At 41.1% G+C, this 21,790-nt stretch overlaps 1 protein-coding gene across 1 annotated transcript in view; it reads right to left on the reverse strand.

Moving 5' to 3' along the window:
* The window catches only part of tmem198a (transmembrane protein 198a), a 41,140-nt gene extending 21,464 nt beyond the window's left edge, over positions 1–19,676 (reverse strand). The window contains exon 1 of the mRNA XM_037790398.1: positions 19,240–19,676. The gene's annotated coding sequence lies outside the window, so the exon portion shown is untranslated. The remainder of the gene's footprint in view (positions 1–19,239) is intronic.
* Positions 19,677–21,790: the final 2,114 nt, after the last annotated feature.

A 21,790-nucleotide genomic window follows, 5' to 3' on the forward strand; every position in this document is an offset into this window, starting at 1 on the left:
CACAAAGCTTAAAAGCCCTTAAATATTTGCATCTCTACTTAGTCCTGATCTGCCGCTGCTCTAATTACCCACTTGAAAATAATACCTCAGCAAACACTCACTCACTGCTGTTGTATTGTCTCGCTGAAAGACTGCTCTGTCATAACTTTATATGGTACAAAGTAGCGCTGCAGTATTGTACTTGTATCATGTTTCACTATTGTTGTGAAATGCTCATCGGGAATAGAAATACTAGAGCATTACAAGTATTGATTTTTCATGCTGCAAATGCTGAATATAGTGTGTTGGAAGTCTTCCCTGTCTGTCATGGTACTGATGAGCTCTGGGAGGAGCCACCAGCTCACCTGAACCCAGTTGAATCAGTGCTTCTATAACTAGTAGGGAAGAACATTACTATGTTTGCACTGCTACAAGCCCCAGTCTTCATCAAGTGCATCGTCTAGTATCCACCATTTGATGATTGTAAAGGGGAAACCCGTCTAAAATAAAGTATGTATGCTTGAGTGTAAAAACAAGATAAAAACACGAGCAACCAAACAGCTTATTTTGGATTTTAGTAGGAAGTCAGGAACAAAAACTCCAACACGTTTTCATCCCAACTCGTCATATACAGCCGCTTTGTCATGCTCCTAGACGTCACTTTATTTTCAGCATCAAAACCGCTATAGTTACCCTTGGCATCGCTGTAGGATTAGGCAACAAAACCACTATATTTATGTTTAGGATCATCATCATAGGAACATGGTTGGGCTTAGAACTACTACGTGTGTGCAGTGAAAATGACACTGAATGTTGTGAACACGGGACATGAATGAACAGCTGATAGTAACATGACGTATGGGAGACGAACAGCGGTCTCCTGGATGAAAGCCCTGTGTTTGTTGGACCAATCCACCTCCCCTTCCCTGTCACACTTTTTCTCTGGGCGTTTACTGTTGCTGCAGACGGGTTTACAATGTAGTTAATGGAAAGCCCGGTGCGTTTCATACCGGCGCTAAAGGGGTGCCGTGTGCGGCGGTATCGAACGCCGATGGCCGTGACAAAACGTTGGTATTTCATGCCCTGGGAATGAGAACAGGCTGAAAACTCTTGAGCCATAGAGTGCAATCATTTTCTACATTTGGGATAGAAAGGGCAAAACTTATGAGGCAAAAGCGGCTGCGGCAGAAACACATCACATCCAATGAAGAACAAAACAACATCTGGACTGCAGTGTGTTCATTTTACATGAAAACAATTTGATTGATTGTAACCTTTAGTAAAAGCATTCATTGTGTTCATTAACCTAATCCAACGTACAATAATAATGTATAAGCATATTGCACCAGTAATTCAGTGTCATCACCTACTGTATATAATTAGACTCCACGGATTGACTTCAATGTGTAAATGATGCCATAGGGCAGCTTTCTCCATTACATTGTTTGTCGGATAAGTGAGCAATTACTGGTTTCATCATTCATTTTTTGTACCCAGTGTGTAACGTATATTACAACCTATCATCTAATGAGTTGTTATGTACTGTTACATAGTATAGCTCAGTATTGATAACATCATTCTTAATTGATCTCCTTTTGTCCACCAAAAGACACAAGCAGATCAATTAGGAGTGTGGTGTCAGCTACAGACATGCTGCTTAGAAATTACAGTCATTTTCTTTTTGTTGTTGAGGATAAAAAATATGCCTGGGGCTTCCACTTTGGTTGTATCTGTGTCATCAGCCTGATAAAAGTGATCAAAGTCAGCTGTGTTTCACATATTTTGTGTGAAGATAGCCGAGGGTAAATTCAGTCGATCACTGTCACGCTCTACCCGAACATACATGTAACAGCAGAACACCGTTTTGCTAAGAAAAAACTGCATTAAAGTAAACACTAAAAGCACATTTTTAAGTGAAGTGTGCACAAAAACACATCCAGTTGCAGTGTAATAGACTCTCACTGTTAACCACACACTCATTCAGGCACCAAATCCCAGTGATTTCATTTCCAGGTGAGACAAATTAAGACCTACTAAGCGTATAGACTCGCTCAGCAGTGGATACCTTTAAATGGGAGCTTCCTCTAAGTGGCAGTCTTTTACTCTGCATCACCATTATGTCACAAAACAAGCACTATACATCTTTCATGCAGCCAATTGCAGTAATTCCTGCAAAGGGATGTGTGCACACACACTTCCAGTCTTTCCTTTTCCACTGTTTCCATTAGCCATGTGTGATCTGGCCCTGTTCTCATCTCCTTTACTCCCATCTGCACGTACGCTGTCTGTCTGGCAAAGCCCCAGACTTCAGAAGGAACATGAAATCTTGAAAGGGAAGGTTTTACGGATGTACAAATTGTCGTCGGCCTGAGTACAGTAGTGCTACCCCCAAAGCATATCACCTTCTTTTACTGTACTTACAGAAATGCACTCAAAACCTGCTGTTCTCTTACGGCCTCTGTGGGTTACAGGTTGTGTTCTGTTATTCTGGATCCATTACCTTTTTTCTCTTCCAGGTCACTGCACTTGTCATGTCAGAGTACAGATGATACATACTCACATAATCTCTGTCTCCCTCTCCTGCATTTTACTCTTGCACACGCATAAACAAACATACAAACTGTACACATATTCCCCTGCCTGGCTGCACAGGGGAGGTAATCCTTATCGATTTAGTAGAAGCTGATGCAATGTGACACACACACAAACACGAGCAGGCACCTCTGGAGCACTGAACAGACAAACTCAAGATCGATTATCATTTCAGCATGACATGTGGGCTTTGGAGAAAACAAAACGACACAGAAGTGGGATTCAAGAAGAAATCATAATGAAATACTGAGTAATTCTAGACAAGCTTTTGAAAGGAAATTATGTATTTTTGCTAAAAACAAATGTTTTCCAGTGGTCAAGATTAGGGATGCACCGATACTGATACCGAATCAGATATCGGGCTGATACTGACTTAAATAGCTGGATTGGAAATCGGTGAAAATCGGGCAGCTCTATCCAATTCAGTTCTATGTTTATATACTATATACATTATATACTGGGATTTGAATTCCTGTTTAAGTTTTGACTAATTTATTGCTGCATTAAAAAGGTTTACACCTGAATTGTAATCCCTGTTCATTTTGAAGATTATTTACCAAGTTGCTAGAGTATGATTTATTATTTTAATGATAAATAACAATTCCGTATTTATTTAAGGGATAATGTACAGCGAGCCGGTCACTGTTGTGCTTCGCGTCGGGGTCCACTGTGCAGCATCGCCCTGAAGGGGTTTATTTCACAACAATGACAAGCTAGCAGTACAGTATCCCGCTTATTACTCGGCTACTTAGTTAAGAAATCGATAATTTAACCCAAAGACGATCTGCCAGAGTCCGACATCAGGATTGCGGCCATAGCAACGGTCTGTTATACATAGCAACGGTCTGCTATAAAGAAATAACAGACAGTAGAATGTTGTGATTGACCAATCAGAATCAAGTATTCAACAAAGCCGTGTATTTATTTGTTACATTTTGTGTTACAAAGTTTGAAAGCAATTTTTTAAGTCAAGCCCGATGTTTCCTTATACATACTGTAAAATAATGATTCCAGTCACTTCCACACAGTCAGGCATACAGATTGTTAATTAAACACTGGTATCGGATCAGTACTCGGTATCGCCCAATACTCAAAGCCCAGGTATCGCTATCGGGACTGAAAAAGTCAAATCGGTGCATCCCTGGTTAAGATAAGTTAAAAAGCAGTAAAATACTGACCATCATATTGTGGCTATCTAGAGTAGGAAGAACTCAGTGGTTTAACCTGTAGCTTTATTGTTCGTAACAAGCACACCATCAGCACTGCAGAAAAGAAACGTCTCTGCACTCACATCATGGAGAATGTCACCAAAACACACAACATAAATCAGAGTCTAACAGCATTCATCTGCAAAAAACACTTGTATAACAATGATGGAAGTGTGGAGAGGGATGAGCCAAATGAAATGAAAAAGTCTACAGTAGCTCGATAAATAATTGCTCAACATTCCCAGGTGTCATTAAGACGTCTACTAAATGTCAGCTGCTATAATTGCTTCTAAGCCCCTAGCCACGGTACCTTTCATCAGATCCTTCCCTATGTCAGCAACACCCACCTGAGTCTGTGCCTCTGGGTTTCCCTGTCACCACTAATATGGAATTAAAAGCATTAGCATAGATTAAGATGAACTATAAGCTAGTATTAAACATTTTAATGATAGGGTGTAAACGATGCTCCCTGTGGGGGAAGTCAGGAGGACGTGACTCAGAGCTAAGCGAAAGCTGATTAGCATTAACAGGGGGTTTGAATGTCTTCAGTGGCACCATGTTAGCTACAGAACGTGCACTATACAGCCGTGTCAAGTACAACAATAACTGTGAGGATAATGCTGTATTGATTTCTGAAGTTAATTCCGCTCACAGGTGCACAGTAGCACTCCTAGAGCAGGAAACATCAACTGAGTAGGTGCTCATCGACAGGAGAAAGCTGTCCGGTTCATTGAGCGATCCTACGCATCACAGCATCCTGCTGCCTGGCAGACTTGTGATTCCCTGACAGCTGCTTATCATTAGAAGTTGCTGCGGAAATGGTCAAACTTTAACGAAAATACTAAGGTGAGGAAAGATGAGGGAAAGCTTCTGGAAACGACTTCCCTTTTCACAGCATTAGAAACTAGAGACTTTCTTTGCCAAGGCTGCGCATTCCTTTGAATTTAAAAGTATTTTCATTTAAAGGAACATTGTGTAACATTTCGGGGGATCTATCAGCAGAAATGGAATATAATATTCATAACTATGTTTTCATTAGTGTGCAGTATAATCACCTGAAACTGAGAATCATTGTGTTTTCGTTAGCTTAGAATGAGCCCTTCATATCTATATAGAGAGTAGGTCCTCTTCACGGAGTCCGTCATGTTGCTTCGCCATATTTCTATAGTAGCCCCGCCAAACACTGGCTCGGTCGTGTCGAGAAGTTAACCCCCATGTTGCGAAAACGTGCGAAAACACTTGCGAGACTCGCTGCCCGACGACCTATCCTAACCATTCGAGGTCAATGCCAAACCTGAACCATATCGCGAGAGTTTTCGCAACTTGTGGGTTACCTTCTAGACACGACCCACTGGCTCTAGCGAGAGCCTTCCATGTTTTTACGTTACCTGAAGGCCACTGTAGTTCTCCGACTACGTGAGCCGCAGAGTGCAAAACCGTGGTACCGCCAGCCACCGTCTGAATCCCCTTGCTCCTAAAGTTGCCTCACGGTACCGCAGTCTTGAAAAGGAGGAATGAGCGGTAATTGGTTACAATCTACAACCACACCACTCGATGCCACCAAATCCTACACACTGTACCTTTAAGAGAGCACTACCTTTGCCAAGGCTGCACAATCCTCTAAATTTAAAAGTAGTATTATTTAAAATAGGAAATGTTGAGAAATGCTACATCTACTTCTGGATCAATATTAAAATACATAAAGTAATTGACACTCATGGGATATGTGTGGATATGGGATATGTGTTTTTTTCAAGGTTCAAAGAAAAATAGCAAAAAAAAATGCCTTATTTATTATTTTGCAAGTTAAGAAATATTAAAAAAAACAAAACATGATGGACACCTGCATCCAAATCTGTAGTTTCAAACAAAACGCCTGCACTAGTTTGTATTCCATGCAGAGTGGGTCAAAAACCTGAAAAGTAATTGGAGGCATTCCAGTTCATAATTGGCTGTCTTGGAGAGACAGAGACTCCGAGGGTGAAACAGATTGTGAAGACGGCAGCTTAGTTCCACCACAGGCGCCCTGACTCAGGAGGAAGATCGAACCGAGAACGCACGACAAGGGACGCTACCGCACTGCCAAAACGAATCATGAGTGAAAATATGCTCAAATGTTTTGGTCTCTAAAGCTGCCTTTAATCCTTTCTTTTTTATTTTCTTTACAATAAATATTAAGCCGAGACATCTCGAGTCACAAAGGACTTTTTTGCACTTCTCAGGCATTATAATATTTCTAACTTTATGCGACTGTTATCTCCACAGTGATTTAGAAGTTTAGTCTTTAACAGATGTGGAAAAATGTTTATTACTACAATTTCTGTTTCTTCTTTTTCTAATTTTGTACGTCCCTTGCCTCCAAAAATCACACACGCAAACAAAAATGCATTTCTGTATAACATAAAGTCAAATCAGATTCAGATTACTTTATAGTCCATTACATTTGCATAAAATGGAAATTTGTCTTTGGCACTGGCATAGAAGACAATACAAACCATACACAACAATACACAACAGACACACACAACAACAATTATGCATCTTAAGTGGCAGTAATAAAAAAAGTGCTGAGTGGATTGTTCTTGTTCTTGGAGTCCATTGAAACATCACAACAGGGCATGATACCCAGCAGTAAATAAATAAATGTAGATTAAAATGAGTGATGGTGTTGGTTGCAGAATGTCCTGAGAAGCAGCCTTGATGCTTGGGTCAGGGGCTTATAGGGGAAATACGTAAATAACACATAAATTGTTGGAGAAAGTGGTCGGTTGCTTAGTTACACAATGCTCGCTAACAAGTAAGCTACGTGCTACGCTTGCAATCGTTGACACCCCCACAGTCTCAAGGTGACGTGACGGAGATAATGTCACACAATTAGTTTGATTCCAGTGGGTCTTAAAAAACGAGCCCCAATGAGAAAAAAAGTAATATAATAAACTACAGATTGGTGATCATAAATTAAGTATTATAACACAGTATGATGATTTTTAACTATATAAAAAAAAATGTATTATTTGTTTTGTGCAGATTCTGACCTGACACTACCTCTGTTCACTGCTGCTACACCCTGAGAGAAGATGACATTAGAAAACGGCCCACCAATAAGGTCAGAACGAGGTAGAAGGAAAAACAGCATATTATGCAACAATGTCACGTCCTGTCTGTTGCTATAACAACCGGCAGCGCACAAGGACCCTGCAAATGGGAAACGGGGCTCGTCTCCATGGGAATGTGCATGTTAAGAGCCAATCCCTGATGGTTTCTTTGAGTCTCCTGGCAGCAGACGGCCCTAACCTCTGACCCCATTCAGCTAGTGCCTCTTTATAATTCACCAACATATTAGAGGATGCACTGAACTGAGTGCATTAGGAGGAAAAAAAAAAACAGTCCCATCCTTGATGTTTAATTTCCAACGGTAACTAGTTGCCCAAAACCTTAGAGATTTAATGGATCAAAATATAAATTCTACAGTAAGCTTTAGCTTTATAAAACAACCGTAGCCATAGTAGATTTGAATAGCTTTCATACTGAAGAGCAACACTTTTGAAAATGTCTGAAAAAGCTGCAGCTAAGATGAGACTTAGTCTCAGATGTGCTCTGTGCTCATTTTTGCATGTGTGATTGATGCCTTGTACTAATTCAAAAACAGCCAAAATTATCATGGGATTATAGAAAACATGTGGGGAAAGACACACCATAAATTAATATGAACACAGGAAACAGCTCTGTATTACTGTGTGATAATAACACACATTTATGGTTCGGTGCACAAACATTATTTGTTCTATGTTCCCATAGAGACTGAACTATGGATCTAATTATTACATTGCTTTCATAAAATGCACGTTTAAGTTGGCACATGTGATGACACTCCTGTCAATTGACATCGTTTTCCCTGTGAGGTAAATTAAGACGATGCAGGGAAATCTAAATAATCATATTGCAGCGACACAGCTTTGCATAGCAGCACGGCGTTTCTTTTTTTTTCGACTTGAGAGCTCGTATGTAAACTCTGCAGTGAAACCGACATCTAGATGCTGTTTCGCAGGCTTGCTTCTCCGCCCTGCACGCTGACAAACAGGGAGCACTGAATCACATCGCAGCACCTCCGACACAAATCACAGCTCACATGATGATTTGCTCAGCCGTTTCCTCGCCTGCACGCCTCCCATCAGCCCGACAGCCCAATAATGTTAGGTTACATATCAAAACCACTGGCAGCGTAATAACCTTTCTGCGTGCTGATGTGCTCTCTGCTGGAGTTTTTGCTTCTGCTCCTCTTCTCCTGAGATGAGTCGACAGTCTGAGGTCACGGATCAAATCGGAACACTGCTGGCACTGTAATAAGGGTTTTATGATTTCTTCTGCTGCTGTATGCCAGCTTGTAGCTCTGGCATCCAACATGTATTTGCAGTGTGACTTCACCTTCCTCAACTCTATGACTTTTACAGTTCTATTAACTGATATATAAATAGTTGAGGTGAAAAATGCTGCTCTCCCTGAATGACTGTCATCATGTGTAAATACCCGACTCTGTACTTGAACACTAGATTATCATTTCAAATACAAACTGAAGTAAAGATCAAACTGTATTCTGCAGAAATTCAGAGGAATGTGAAGAGGAGTGACTTTACTGTGAAGTGTGTAAAAACTTTTCCCCCCCAAATGTACTGCGACATAAATTATATTTTCTAATCTTCTACTGATATGGGCAAACTGACAGGGAGGGAAAAAAGATGAAGGGTTTGAAAGTGTTTGTGCCTGTGTGTGTCTCTAGGTGTGTGTGTGTCTATGTGTGTCAGCATGAATATTTCAGAGGCCCCACACTGAGTGGTGGCGACAGAGCATCATCAGAACGAGGACACACTGCTCTCCAGGGTGGGGATTGGAAGGGTTGGACAGAAAGAGAGAGAGAGAGAGAGAGAGAGAGAGGGAGAAAGAAGGAAAGAAAGGCACGGAGAAAAGAACGAGAGCCAGATAAGCGGCAATGTTTGGACAACGGAGATGTTTCACAAACAGAAAAAAACAGGAAGATTTCACATGATTAGAAAGTCTCTGCAGGTTAGAGGAACCTCGTCCTCTTTTCAAAAGTGGGTTTGCGGGGAAACAACAAAGTTAAAATGAATGCTTCTTCAAAGACAGCGAGTCTGGCTTGACAAAAAAAAAATCAAAGTATATCTTTTTGTCCTCCCGGCAACTTTATAGGTCGGCTTCCTGCTTTTTCAATGTTTGCAAAGGCAGAGTGTTATCCTCGACAAAACCTAGTCTAGTTCCTGTGCCAAGAAAACATTACAACACAACAGAAGTGATGGAAAGTTAAAGCCCTGGAGACTAACATATATATGGTTCACTCTTTCTTGGGACTGTATACTGGTATTGAGCGAAAATAATCTCCTTGAAAGTGTTCATCACATGATTTGTATCAGCATTACAAAATCAACACGTTTTTTTCTCTAACTTGTTGATTTGTGAAAGTTAAAGAGGACCTATGGTGCTTTTTCCCTTTCCTTTAGTGTGTTATATAGTGCTTTATGCATGTAAAAGGTCTGCAAAGTTACAAAGCCCAAAGTCCACGCCAAAGGGAGTTACTCTCCCCCACAGAAACACTGCTCCTGAAGATCCTGAAACGCCTTGCTTGAAGCCCCGCCTTTTTCTTCCGTAATGTGGTGATGTCACCAAGTAACACATTTACAATAATAATAATATAATATTGAAGAAAAATAATTAATACCTGCCTAGTTTGGTACACCCTCAAACAAAGCTAGTTAGAGCGGAGCTGAGTCCGAAGAGTTTGGTTCGGTTGACCAATCACAACAGAGGGCCGGCTGACCAATCAGAACAGACTGGGTTTTCGGAGGGTGAAAAAAGGTGCTGTAGCACAGCCGGTATGAGAAAATGTTTTGTTTTTTTTAACATTAAAGCATGTAAACATGTTCCAGTAGAAACCCTAAATACAAGTATGCACCTGAAAATGAGCATAATAGGTCCTCTTTAAATATCTGACCACGATTCCTACAAAGCTCCAGTATGTGAAAGCACAGTTTTAGTTTATGGTTTTAGCTCCATTCATCTAGGGTTCGAGACATTTGTCTCAGAGATTTCTGCCTCGACCGCCATACAACAGCTGTGAAGTGAATTTTCAACAACAGCAGCAAGCCTTTCAAGAAACATTGGTGTCATTACTCTGGATAATAAACAGACCTTGCTCTGAACAGTTTTCACTGGAACAACATTCTACTGAAGAAATGAACCCCAGAAAACTGACAGCGTATTCTGTGAAATGTCCAGAGTAATAGAAACGGCTTGTTCCTGAGAAAATGATGTTATTGAATTTTTTGTTGTGTGGTTTTCCGATGCTACGAGTAACACAAACAAAAATTCAATCAATGCTATTATATTGGATATCTATCTATCTATCTATCTCCTACATACTCTATGGGGGTTTAACTCTGGTATGAAGCGGTGATATTGATTTTTAAATGCACCTAAGTGTACTTAGCTCAGCACATTAGACCAAATATGAGATCACGGCTGTAACTAATGTCAGTTACTTTTGTATCCGATAACCTGTGTGAGGATAAATCACAATACAACCTCCCGTATGGAGAATGGAGTTCAGTGGGTTATAGTTCAGTAGGCTAAAGCAGGATGGAGATTTAGCCTGGGTTACTCTAAGGTGAAATGTAGAGGTGAACCTGTTAATACCACTAAAGCTATTACTGAGATATCAAGCCTTTTTTCCCTGGCGATACTACAAACATGATCGCTGGATTGTAGAGAGAGCAACCTTTTCTCCTATGCGTTGTGTTCACATTGTAATATTTTACAGGAAACACATGACCACATAAATTGGACAGGAATGTGTCACTGCTTCTGGGTAGTTGATGTGTCATCCATGGACTGGAATTATCTGACATTTACAGTCTTTGTGTTGTCTGACCATCCATGTGCTCATTCTTCTCTGCAGGGCGAAGACTCACACCCCAATACGACTTAGGATCTTGATTCTGAACAGAGAGACAGTGAAAGTCATGTCATGGGTATTATCTTAAGAGCTTTCCATGAGCGCCGACTGCCGTCCAAACAGCCGACTACTCATTTAAGTCCCACCGGCTACTTTATTATATACATTTTTATATTTTAATTTGATTAACAAGTTGTGATTTGTTATGCTTTACGACCACTAGCCTCCGCTTAAAAACAATGCAAGCATGATGATAGAGAAACGTGCCTATCTGTCTGTATCAGTCCCGCCCCTACATGCTGTGCATGAATGTGTGTGTGTGCACGCTCAGCTGAGAGGTTGTGTCCTGCCAAGTAGAGAGCGGAGAGTCGTCTTCAGCGTTTGACAAATATTAGCAAAAACATTTGATGACAAAACACATCAAGGGGACATCCTCATTAGACGGGGCAACTTCGGAAAACACCGGTGACAGCAACTTCAGAAAATTGCGCAGTCAGCATTAAAAAGTACTTTGCTGCCGCTTTTAATGTCTGATAAAAAACTAATGCCAGATGTCCAAAATCATGTTTTAAAAATAAAATATAATGTAACGGAATTTCCTGCAGTAATCTATATCATCGAGGATATATGTTTTTTCCATATCATAAATTTTATCTGTGGTTTACATTTTTGGATATCCTGCCATTGTGTAATTTTCTCATGCTTTGTGTGTAACAAAGTGAATGTTCATTCTTAATTTATACCTGCTTACTGCCCTAGAGATGTGGAGTATATCAGTAGAGAAGAAAAGGGAGTGAAGGTGTCACTAGATAAATAAAAAAATATATATATGAAGAGCTTTTTACAGACTGTGGGATAAAACTAATTCTCCTTTACAATAATGCATGCCCCCCGGAACCCCCTTAGCTGGCTACTTGGTCCCACTGGCTGGCTACTCCATATCCTAGAGGAAAGTCCATCCAATTTGGAGAAAGAGAGAGGGAGAGCATTCATGTGCATGTGACAGTGAGTGTTGCTGATGTCATGGTTACTAACAGGATGACTGTGTATCCATCTAGCCCATCTGTCACTGGGGAGACTACTACAGTGTGTGTGTGTGTGTGTGTGTGTTGTGAGAGGAGGGTGTTGTCGGGAAAGCAGAAAGAGACTCGCAGAGTTCCAATCTGCTTAAGATTCAAGACAGATCTGACATGAGTGAAATATAACAAAACAGTGCTATCTATCTATCAGTGCTGTTCTCACGCTCATCTGCTGCAGAATAAAGACAGCGAGGGATTAATTCACAGAGTAATTACTGTTATTCCACAGACCACTGAGATGTAACATAATATTATCTCACTTCTATCATTCAATCAAATGCCCTTTATTTCAATAATGACTATGTGATGTGTATAGCTCTATAAGTGCAGTACATGTGTACCGGTGACCTTTGTTATACAGGAGGATGTTCCTTACTGTGATAATAGGTATAATAGGCAGCATTCATACCACTTACCACCGTTTCCTACAATGGTTTACTACACAAAGCTTTGAGATGCTTTATTTATGTCGGCAAGCGCTTGGAAACAAGAGAAAACTATTAAGTTAATCCTTCAAGTTGTTTATGAAGGAAAACATTTGAACACTTATTCTGTTTATTCACTCACTTATCTGTTTTCTATTCGATTTATGTCATTGCTAATTGCATATTTGGGGGTTTTGAATTATTTGTTGGACAAAACTAGCAATTTCAAGTGCTTGGGCTTTGGGAACTTGTAATTAGGCACTACTAGTTTCTGACACTTCATAGAGTAAACGATGAATTCATTGATCCAAAAATTTTGAAGGTAATTGTTTGTTGCAGGCCTACAGTATTTCTTAGCGAGCCAAACTGTGCCGTTACACTGCTTCCTGGTCAGTTGACATAGCAACGAGAAAGGCACAGATAGCCTTGTTTTATTGGAAATGCCTCCACTGTTGCATCTTTGATTAACTGGACTGCTTAGCCGAGAGACTACGGTATTAAAAGCCGCATCCTTATCTTACTGTAATTTAGTTTTACAAGTCTTAGTTGAGATTGGCCTCGCCTCTCTTCATAGCCTCTCTACTCTCTACTTCCAAATCAATTTCCTCTCTGCGCATCTCCTTCTTTTTGAATTTTAATCATGTCTTGATCACATCTAACGGTCTATGGTTGCTTGGTTTACAAAAATAAATATGTTGCATAAGCACAGACAAAAATGTGAACACCAGTAAAAAACATCACTTCCTAAAGGCAATATAAAACGGAACAATCTTAACAAAACGCACGTCTTTTGATAAATAAAGCGCCGACATTGGTGGATAAATAGATGCGAGAAATGTTATAGCGCTATTATCCACACCTGTGGTATCAAGAGCCATTCGAGTCCATTTCACTGCCAAATTGAGGGGAATTAAGTCAGTGGGAAGCAATTAACAAAAACAAATTTGGTCACAATTTAAACAGTTTGAATTCCTTTCACCGCTAACAGTCTTTCACTTCATCACTTCCTTATCAGCATCCAGATAAGCTCTTTGAGTTCTCAGCCCCCTCAATCATGCATACATGCATTTCATTTGCCTTTTTTTTTGTATCCGTGAAATAAAACTAAACTAGAGGACACTCGCAGTGAAACAGCCTCGGCCCGGGTCATTTGGCTGCGCGGGTCATTAGTTTTAAATGCAGGAGGGTGATTTGTATTGGAGCTGTTAATTTTCTCCTCACACTCTCCCTCTCTCCCTTTGAGCTGCGGGCCTATTGAAATGTCGGAGTGACCTGTAGACCCCTCATGCACCCGCACACCCACATATAGAAACACAGAGAGAGAAAAGTATGTCCACTATTCAACACATAATGTCCTCATCTCTAGCTGATCGTTCTCTCAAACAAATCCTTTAGCAAACTATCTCATAAAGTGCAACACAACAAGCATGAACAGAAACTGCTTTGCCGTGCAGTGTTCTCAGGTGTATCCTCAGATGTTGCATGTGTACCGTGGGCAGCCTCGGAGCACTTAAAGTGAAGTGATCTGCAGTGAGTGTGTGTGTGTGGGTGTGTTTCCGCCTGCATGTTGGTGGCCTCAGCATTGATCCCCCTCTAAGCCGTGGTCATTGCTTGTGGCCTGAAGGTGAGGTGACAGGGGAGTAAAGAGGCTTTAATCAGATTACAGCTCATTCTCTGTCTTTCACCGCCTCTCTTCCCAGCATCATTTATCTCACTGCTGCTGCTTTCAACCACTTCTCTCTCTCTTTCTCTCTTTCTTTCTTTCTTTCTCTTTGCTTGAACACTAGACCTACTTTAAGCCACAGCGTTAAATTTGTCTTCAATCCCACTTGGATCCATTTGTCTCTTTTCCAAATGTCCCCCATGAGCTGATGGTGGCTGTTCAGAGTTCTGTGACTGCACATCAAAATAACACCCCAAATGCATGAAATGAACAGCTTTCAGAGCAATATCTTTTTACAGGTATTCAGGTCAATCTATTTGACGCACAGCTGAATACATAATGTTTCTAGCAGCGTAAACACATTTGCCATTTCTTTCAAAAACCATTATGCCTCCATTTCTTACATAATCATATTCATGCTGCTTGACTATGCCGTTTCTACTTTCAGCGAGCGGTAAAAGAAAAACATTTTGCTCTTACTTTTTTCCTCTGAAGGTGCGACTGCCTTGTATGCTCAAACACTGGGGATCTACAGTACAGCTGCTGCTTTTTGGCAGTCGCCATGTTGGTATTTTGCAACCAGAAGTGACACGAGAGCGTGAAGCAAGCAAACGCTGAGTCAGACATTTTCTAGGTGATCAAAATGTTTCAATTAACTTTCATGAACTGAAAACGCAAATGTGAAAGGGTTAAAGTTGTAAGACGAAAAACACAGACAACTCCCAGACCGGATCGATCACAAGGTAGCCACGCCCTAAAGCGTCCCCTGCTTTATGGTCTATTTGACTCTAAATAGGACCATAATTTACTAAATGAACATCATGCTGTATTGAAGAAGACTTGAAACTAGCGATTGAGACCATAAACTCATGTTTACAATGTTTACTGAGGTAATAATTCAAGAGAGAAGTAGGCTCATTATCTCATACTTCTATACAATCAGACTTCTTTTTGCAACCAGAGGAGTCACCCCCTGCTGGCTATTAGAAAAAAATGCAAGTTTAAGGCACTTCAGCATTGGCTTCACTTTTCTAAACCAGAGGTTGCTCACAGAGAAATTGAGTTGAGTAGTTTTATGTACTGTATGAAAAATCCATTTAGGTTTTTAAAATCACAATCTGCAAAGTAGCTAGTAACCATAGCTCTTAATATACAGTATGTATTGGAACAAGTACGTTAGAATCGTAAATGAAGTGCAAGAGGACTTGAGCAAATATACTTGGTTCCTGTCCTCCAGTGGCAAAACACAAAGTACATTTTGTCTGTGATGGTGTGAAAACAGGACAAGAGGCTCTGTTGCACATACGGGAACACAGTTTCTCTGTATAAATCCTTCTATCTGTCGCTGTTTCTATCAGCCGTGCTGCTCTCAGCTCTGTCTCCCTGTAGACCCGTCCTGAGTTACTGCATTCAATTGCAGTTCTGATGGCTTAATTTGCTCCATTTATTAGTTGATATTTGCCTGCACACAGATCCACACATACATAGAGTATTATAATGTATTACAAATGAAGAATATCCAATGACCTCACCAATTCCTTAACCAGACTTAAGTTAAACATCTGCCTCATGAAGATGAACCAGTATTTCCTGTTCCAAAAATGAATAATCCTGAGTCTTTGCAGTCAACACATAAAGTTCATGTACACACAACACACACACACAACATCCTGCATCTGCACACACACACATATTTTTCAGATATTGTATAATAATGCGTCTACAACATAAACGTTGGCAGATGCAGCAGATGTGTCTGGACGGTATGGAGAGACTCTTTTAGCTGCAAACCAACATGACAGCCAGGCACACACTCACACACACACACACACACGTCACATTGCCAGAGGGCTCTTACACGCTGTGAGTCAGATCTGGTTGGAACCAGTTGCTCCCAACCTGACGCTGTCCTCATTACACTGACCCCGTCCAGACTAGTGCATGCACATTTAGAGTATATAGTGCCCGAATCATTAAATGGACATCCAGACAGCATACTGTGGGAGCTGCACAACAAACAGCAACATATGACCTGTGTGTGTGTGGAGTGTGCATGTGAATACGCCAGTGGGAAGGACAGCACTGTGGTGTGTATTAATGGGATTAGGATCGACTTTACCCTTTCTCTTCCCCTCATCCTTTCCCTTCTAACTCCTCTCCCCCATCTCTTCCTCCACCCTGCCCATTCTTCTTCTTCAAGTCCATTTTCCCCATTGTATGGTAATTCTATTTGTTTGTATTCATCTCAGTCCCCACTTTTCATAAGTAATAACCCAACCCCTTCTACCTTTTTTCCTCCTCCCTTCTCTCTTTTCACTTCACTGTTAGTATCTATTGCTCTAATAACGCTCACAGTCCTTCCTCTCTCTTTCTCTTTAACCTTCCATCTGTCTCTCTCTTTAATATCTAACAAAAACACTGAGGCCTGTTGCAGACGAGCTCTGTCAGACAGAGAAGCCCCTGTAGACGTTTTGTGCTCGGTCTTGAGTCTGACTCTTTTTGGCTCATGTTCACTGTACTTACATAACCTGTCATCAAGGCACGGCGCAGTACGCAGCAACACAGGCAATCCATGAATTGTATGAATGAAAATCTCTCTGGTAGCATACCTCAACACCTCAACACTGAGATCTAGTAAGGATTTTAGATCTATCTTAATACTGATTGGTGACGGGGCAATTTTATTTACAGTTACTTGAAACAATATTTGTGAGGTTGAATGCTTTCCTCTCCAAAAAATAGGGATGCACCGATTTATCGGCCAAACATCGGTATCCGATTTTCACCTCGTTGACTACAATCGGCCTATCGGCAAATAAGATTGCATTCACTGATGGCAGTGGCCGATGTTTATGTGTTGTGTTGCATTCAAAACTAAATTCCTCACACTGAGTAGGTAGTTGTATAGCTAAAGAGGCTTTTGAAGCAGTTATTTATCATGTGAAAGAAGGCTATATTAAAGCTTGTTTCATAAATTTGTACGATTTAATTTGTTCTCATTTAAGATATGAATGAAGGGCTGAATGACTTAAAAGAGTGAATTAAGGAGAATAAATAACAGAATAAACAACAACAAAATATCGGTATCGGATAGATTTCTATTTTAAACATCGGTATCGGCCCATCATTTTGCAATCGGTGCATCCCTAGTAAAAATGAAGATGTTGTTCTTCTGGCTGTTCGAATCCTTAGGGACTCTAACCATCACCAGATTGGTCTGACTTGTGTCAGCTGTGGAGAAAGGTAAAATGCTATAAAAAGAGACAGAATTTGTGACTTCTGTCTGGCCAGACTTTTCATCAGCTCAGAGTCTGTCACTTTGGCCGAAGTCCTAAGTCTGAGGACTGCTTGGCTCTCGGTTATGGTGACATAACTATCAGCAAGGCGCCATATGGGGGGCCTCATTCAAACTATTTTTTAATTGGCTTTATCCCAGTGTGTTACTTTTCACGTTTCTATCCCCTCACTATCTCCTCATTATCTTATCTAAAACAAACCAATCATTAAATGACACTGAGATTTAATGCAATATCAAGAGCTGTCATTAGTCAAACCTGAAGGAATCAGTGTAGGAAGAGCACAGTGCAAGAAAATAACACCTGGCAACCAGAGTACCAACATTGGGTACCTTAGGTGAATGGGTTCTGGCTGGAAAATTGCCAGCAGGACCATTTGGACATCATCGGAAATGAAAGGTAAATGTTAAACACTTTCATTTTGCTCAATACCTCCTGTAAACAGCGCCCTGTTTGGTGACCCCCCAACTGCTCCAGTGAAGCAACACAGAAAGCTTGGTGCACACACTGAGGTGAATGTAAATATATGTTCCTGAAAATACACGCTCAGCTACGTTTTATCTGATAAATGGTGGTAAAAAAAAATGAGATAAAGATCTACAGGTTCAATGAGCTATTCATTTCCCCAAAAACCAAGACCACAGCTTCAAAGTTCAGCCCAGGAAATGAGCCACAAACTGAAGGAGAGCCTTATTAAAAGATTTAACAGCGCTACAAAGTAAGAAACTCTGTGGGTTGACATCAGTGCACTCTCTTGATGCATCGCTCGGTCGAACAAAAGCACACAGTCAGTCAGTAACTGGCTGCACAGTGGTTTCCTATCACTATTATACACTCCGTCTTATTCATGGCATCTTCTTCCTCCGCATCCTCTATTCAAACACTGCACAACCTTCTGATCCATCATTATATCTCAAGAGATCTCCAGCTCAGGGATTCCTTTTTCTAATAGGCTGCGCCTAGAGAAGGCCAAACTGGCCCCTTATAATCTGGAAATATAAAGACACCTAAATAATAGTATAATCAAACTCTCCATGTTATGCTCTTTACATCTCTTGTATTTCTCACTCCTTTTGCTGCAATATCAAAAAGTACAGTATGTAACAAGTCGTTTCTTTTGTTGGGTTTGTGCGTCTCCTCCTTGCACCACATTGGACAGCTCTGCACAAATACAATACCAAACATAGATTATTATTAGCACCACAAAATATGGTTTATTTATGTCAAATGGTTTAGTTTTATGAATAATGTTATCTTGAACTGCAGAAGTGGGAGAGAGAGAGAGAGAGAGAACACATAAGTTCAAGCTGTGCCTTTTCCAGCACAGTACGTGGTGCAAAGACAAACATTTGCATTTTTAACAAAGGAAATAAAAAGGAAAAAAAAAAAAAGCCTGCACACTTAGCTCAGCAGGCTGGCTGCCTATAATTACTTCTTCTTCTTTGCTACAGCAAGCTGCTAATTATGAAGATGTTTCATTTGCTATTGCTGTAACACGAAGAAGAAGAGGAGGAGGAGGTGGAGAGAGGGATCCAGTGAGGAAAGAACATGTTTTTTTCCTGTCTCTGTTTTGTTTATGGATAAACTCCTAGATAGATGGATAGATAGATGTGAGGGATGTGACTTTTCTGCTAGTGCAAAATCAATTTGGCTCCCACTGTTTACACCCTGTCCAACCCAATTATGCACACGGGTATCAAATTCAGAGTTTAGTCGTTTCAATTATTAATTCCTATACACATCATGAAGGATTCATCTGGCTGCCACTGATAGAGGGAAACCAGCGAGAGGTCTGGAGGTGCTCGTGGTGTTGGAGCATTGAAAACAACAGAAGGGAAACAATAGGAGGAGAGGAGGAGACAGACAGTCCTGCGTGGTGTGTCCAATGTTCAAAGGCAATTACAGTGATGGGCATGATGAGGATCAATTATAACCAACAGGATGAAATGTGCTTCTTCTTTGAGGATGCTGGGTAACAGATAACAGGACACAACACATGACAGTTAATTAGACGTGAACAAAGAAAAACTCACCTCAGAAATGCAACATATTATTTCCTTTGTCACTATCCCAGACTCTTAAAAGAGGAGAAACAGCTTTTTTTAAAAAAAGAAGAAAATAACATCCAGTTGTCTGCTTGTCAACATTATGGTCTCAGTGACCCAAAAAAAAGCAACTCCATTTAAAGCCTGAAGCTGAAGATGAAACAATGCTCAACTCCTCCACTTGCTGCCTCTCTGCCTCTCTCTCGGTGTCCAGACAGACGCACCGCTGTTGTTTAGCCGGTTTACCCTCATGTAATATTGAACACTATAATAATGGAGCCACGGTGCAATGGGGAAATGGAAACGCTGCCTTGCGGATTTTTTATTCCGTGTTTACATCACGCCGTTTCCTATTCTATCCCTCCTTAAACCGAGCAGCAGTGTGTGTCTATGCGCTGCTGCTTCCTTTGTGCTCTCTGTGTCTCCTAGTGATGTGTCGGTGCCGAACGAGTTGGCTCTTTGAGCCGGCTCTTTTAAGTGAACGATAATGGTACGTGTCCACAGCCTCCGTGCGTTCCACGCTTCCCATTCATTGTCCATGTAAGCAGCCGCGCTATGCATTCCGGTAGCGTGGCGTCGCGATTCGAGAAACGGAGCGTCACAACGCTCGCTCCTCATTTGCATAAAGTTGAGGGCTAGTCTATTTTATGCAAATCAGGGGGCGTCCAACGCGACTTGCCGCCTCTCAAAACTTCCGAGAATCTTTTAAACTAAACGTTGTCGATCCAAAATAAAGACAGATTCAGCAACTGCGTGGTTTATTTCTCGCCTCAAATGTTTTCAAAAACACATTTCGGAGAATTGTTTTCATGAAATAAGAGTAGAAAGTTTCCAAACGAGCCTCCATACTGGTTTCAGTTTGAAAGCTGGGAGCAGCAGCCAACGGCGGGAAAGCGTTCATCCAATCAGGTGGGGAGAGCCTGCCTAGCGACACGCCTACCAAGCGTCCAATGTTGGGAAGCGTCGCGTCCCCTAGCGATAAAAAACGCCCCTGTGGACACGTACCATAAGAGCAGTTTTTTTTTTTTTTTTTTTATTAATTCAAGGCAGAATGATAGGACAATTTTCTCCGCGCCACGGGCACTCCATGCACTGACTGTGACTGAATGTTGTGTTAATGACGTCCGTGCGACCAATCAGGTGATGACAGACAAGGATCATACCATCAAGCAAGGAGGGGCGGGGCTGAGCAGCGCGCCGACGGTCTACAGGTACAGAGCAGGAGGAAAAGGAGGAGAGAAAGTGAGTGCGGTGCGCGAATAGCAGACAAGATGAGTGACAGTCGGAAACGAAGCAGCATGAAAAATTACGGTATTCTGGAAATTATAAGGTTTAGTATAATTATATTGAATAATTTAAGTGATATATGTGCACACATACTAATTATATGTCAAAACAGCTAAAGCTAAATTTGGCTGAACTATAAAAGGCAGAAGTGGTAAAATGAAGAGCCGTTTGGGAGCCGAAAGAGCCGGCTCTTCTTGGTGAGCTGAGCCAAATGATCTGGCTCACTAAAAAGAGCCGGAATTCCCATCACTAGTGTCTCTGTGCTCGCTGTGGGTTAAACCATTCCCGCGGCTCCAGAGGGGGGTGCAGAGGAGAGGAGAGCTATTCATGGGGACGTATGTATGGGAACGAATGGGCTTGGTGACTCGTGGCCAAATGTTGTTATTGTCGGGGATAAAGAGACTGGGGGGAGGAAGAGATGAGGGGGGGAAAGGGAAGGAGGGAGAAAGAAAGAAGAGAGAGGGGGAGTTAGGATGCAGAGGCTTTACTGTAATCACAATCTAATGCAAATGCAATGAAAAACCAAGTGGTATGTGCAAAAACAGAATTTCACATTTCTCTCCAGTTTCTTGGCAGATTATGACCAAACTGTGTAATCACACCCTCCAACACACTAAACCTCTCACATGCAAGTCTGGTAAAGCACGCCTCTCACGCTACTAGATTATGCAACAAAGATATAATTACATCCAGTGTAATGTTAGGGGGGAGAAAAAAAACAAAAACATAAGTACAGCCTATATAGTCTTTTAGAGAGCCTTTTGTTCTGCTGCCCATTGCTTCCCTCAGCAGCAGCAGCACAGTGTTGGTTCAGGACCCTGGAGAGCTCCCAGCCTGCAAACCAGCCACCTTCAGGGTCAATACAGAGCTGTGGTTTATTTCTCATCATAAAATATGATTTATTTTAAAGGTCCCATATTGTAAAAAGTGATATTTTCATGTCTTTTATATTATAAAGCAGGTTTAAGTGCTATATAAATACTGTCAAACTACCAAAACGCTCAATAGACGGAGAAAAACACACAGCTCGTATTCAGAAATTGCACGTTTGAAACAACCTGTTAGGATTTCTATCCATTTGTGATGTCACAAATACAAAATATATAGATCATTATACGGTTTTAAACATAAACATTCTAAATGCGTCTCAGAAACATGGACCCAAACTGTTGACTAGCAACGCAATTCCATTGCAATTCCGTTGAAATGCACTAAAACGGAGCGTTTCAGACAGAGGGGTAAATACAGGCAT

This window comes from Sebastes umbrosus, chromosome 13 (assembly GCF_015220745.1).
Source record: "Sebastes umbrosus isolate fSebUmb1 chromosome 13, fSebUmb1.pri, whole genome shotgun sequence".
In the NCBI taxonomy this organism is placed as follows: domain Eukaryota; kingdom Metazoa; phylum Chordata; class Actinopteri; order Perciformes; family Sebastidae; genus Sebastes; species Sebastes umbrosus.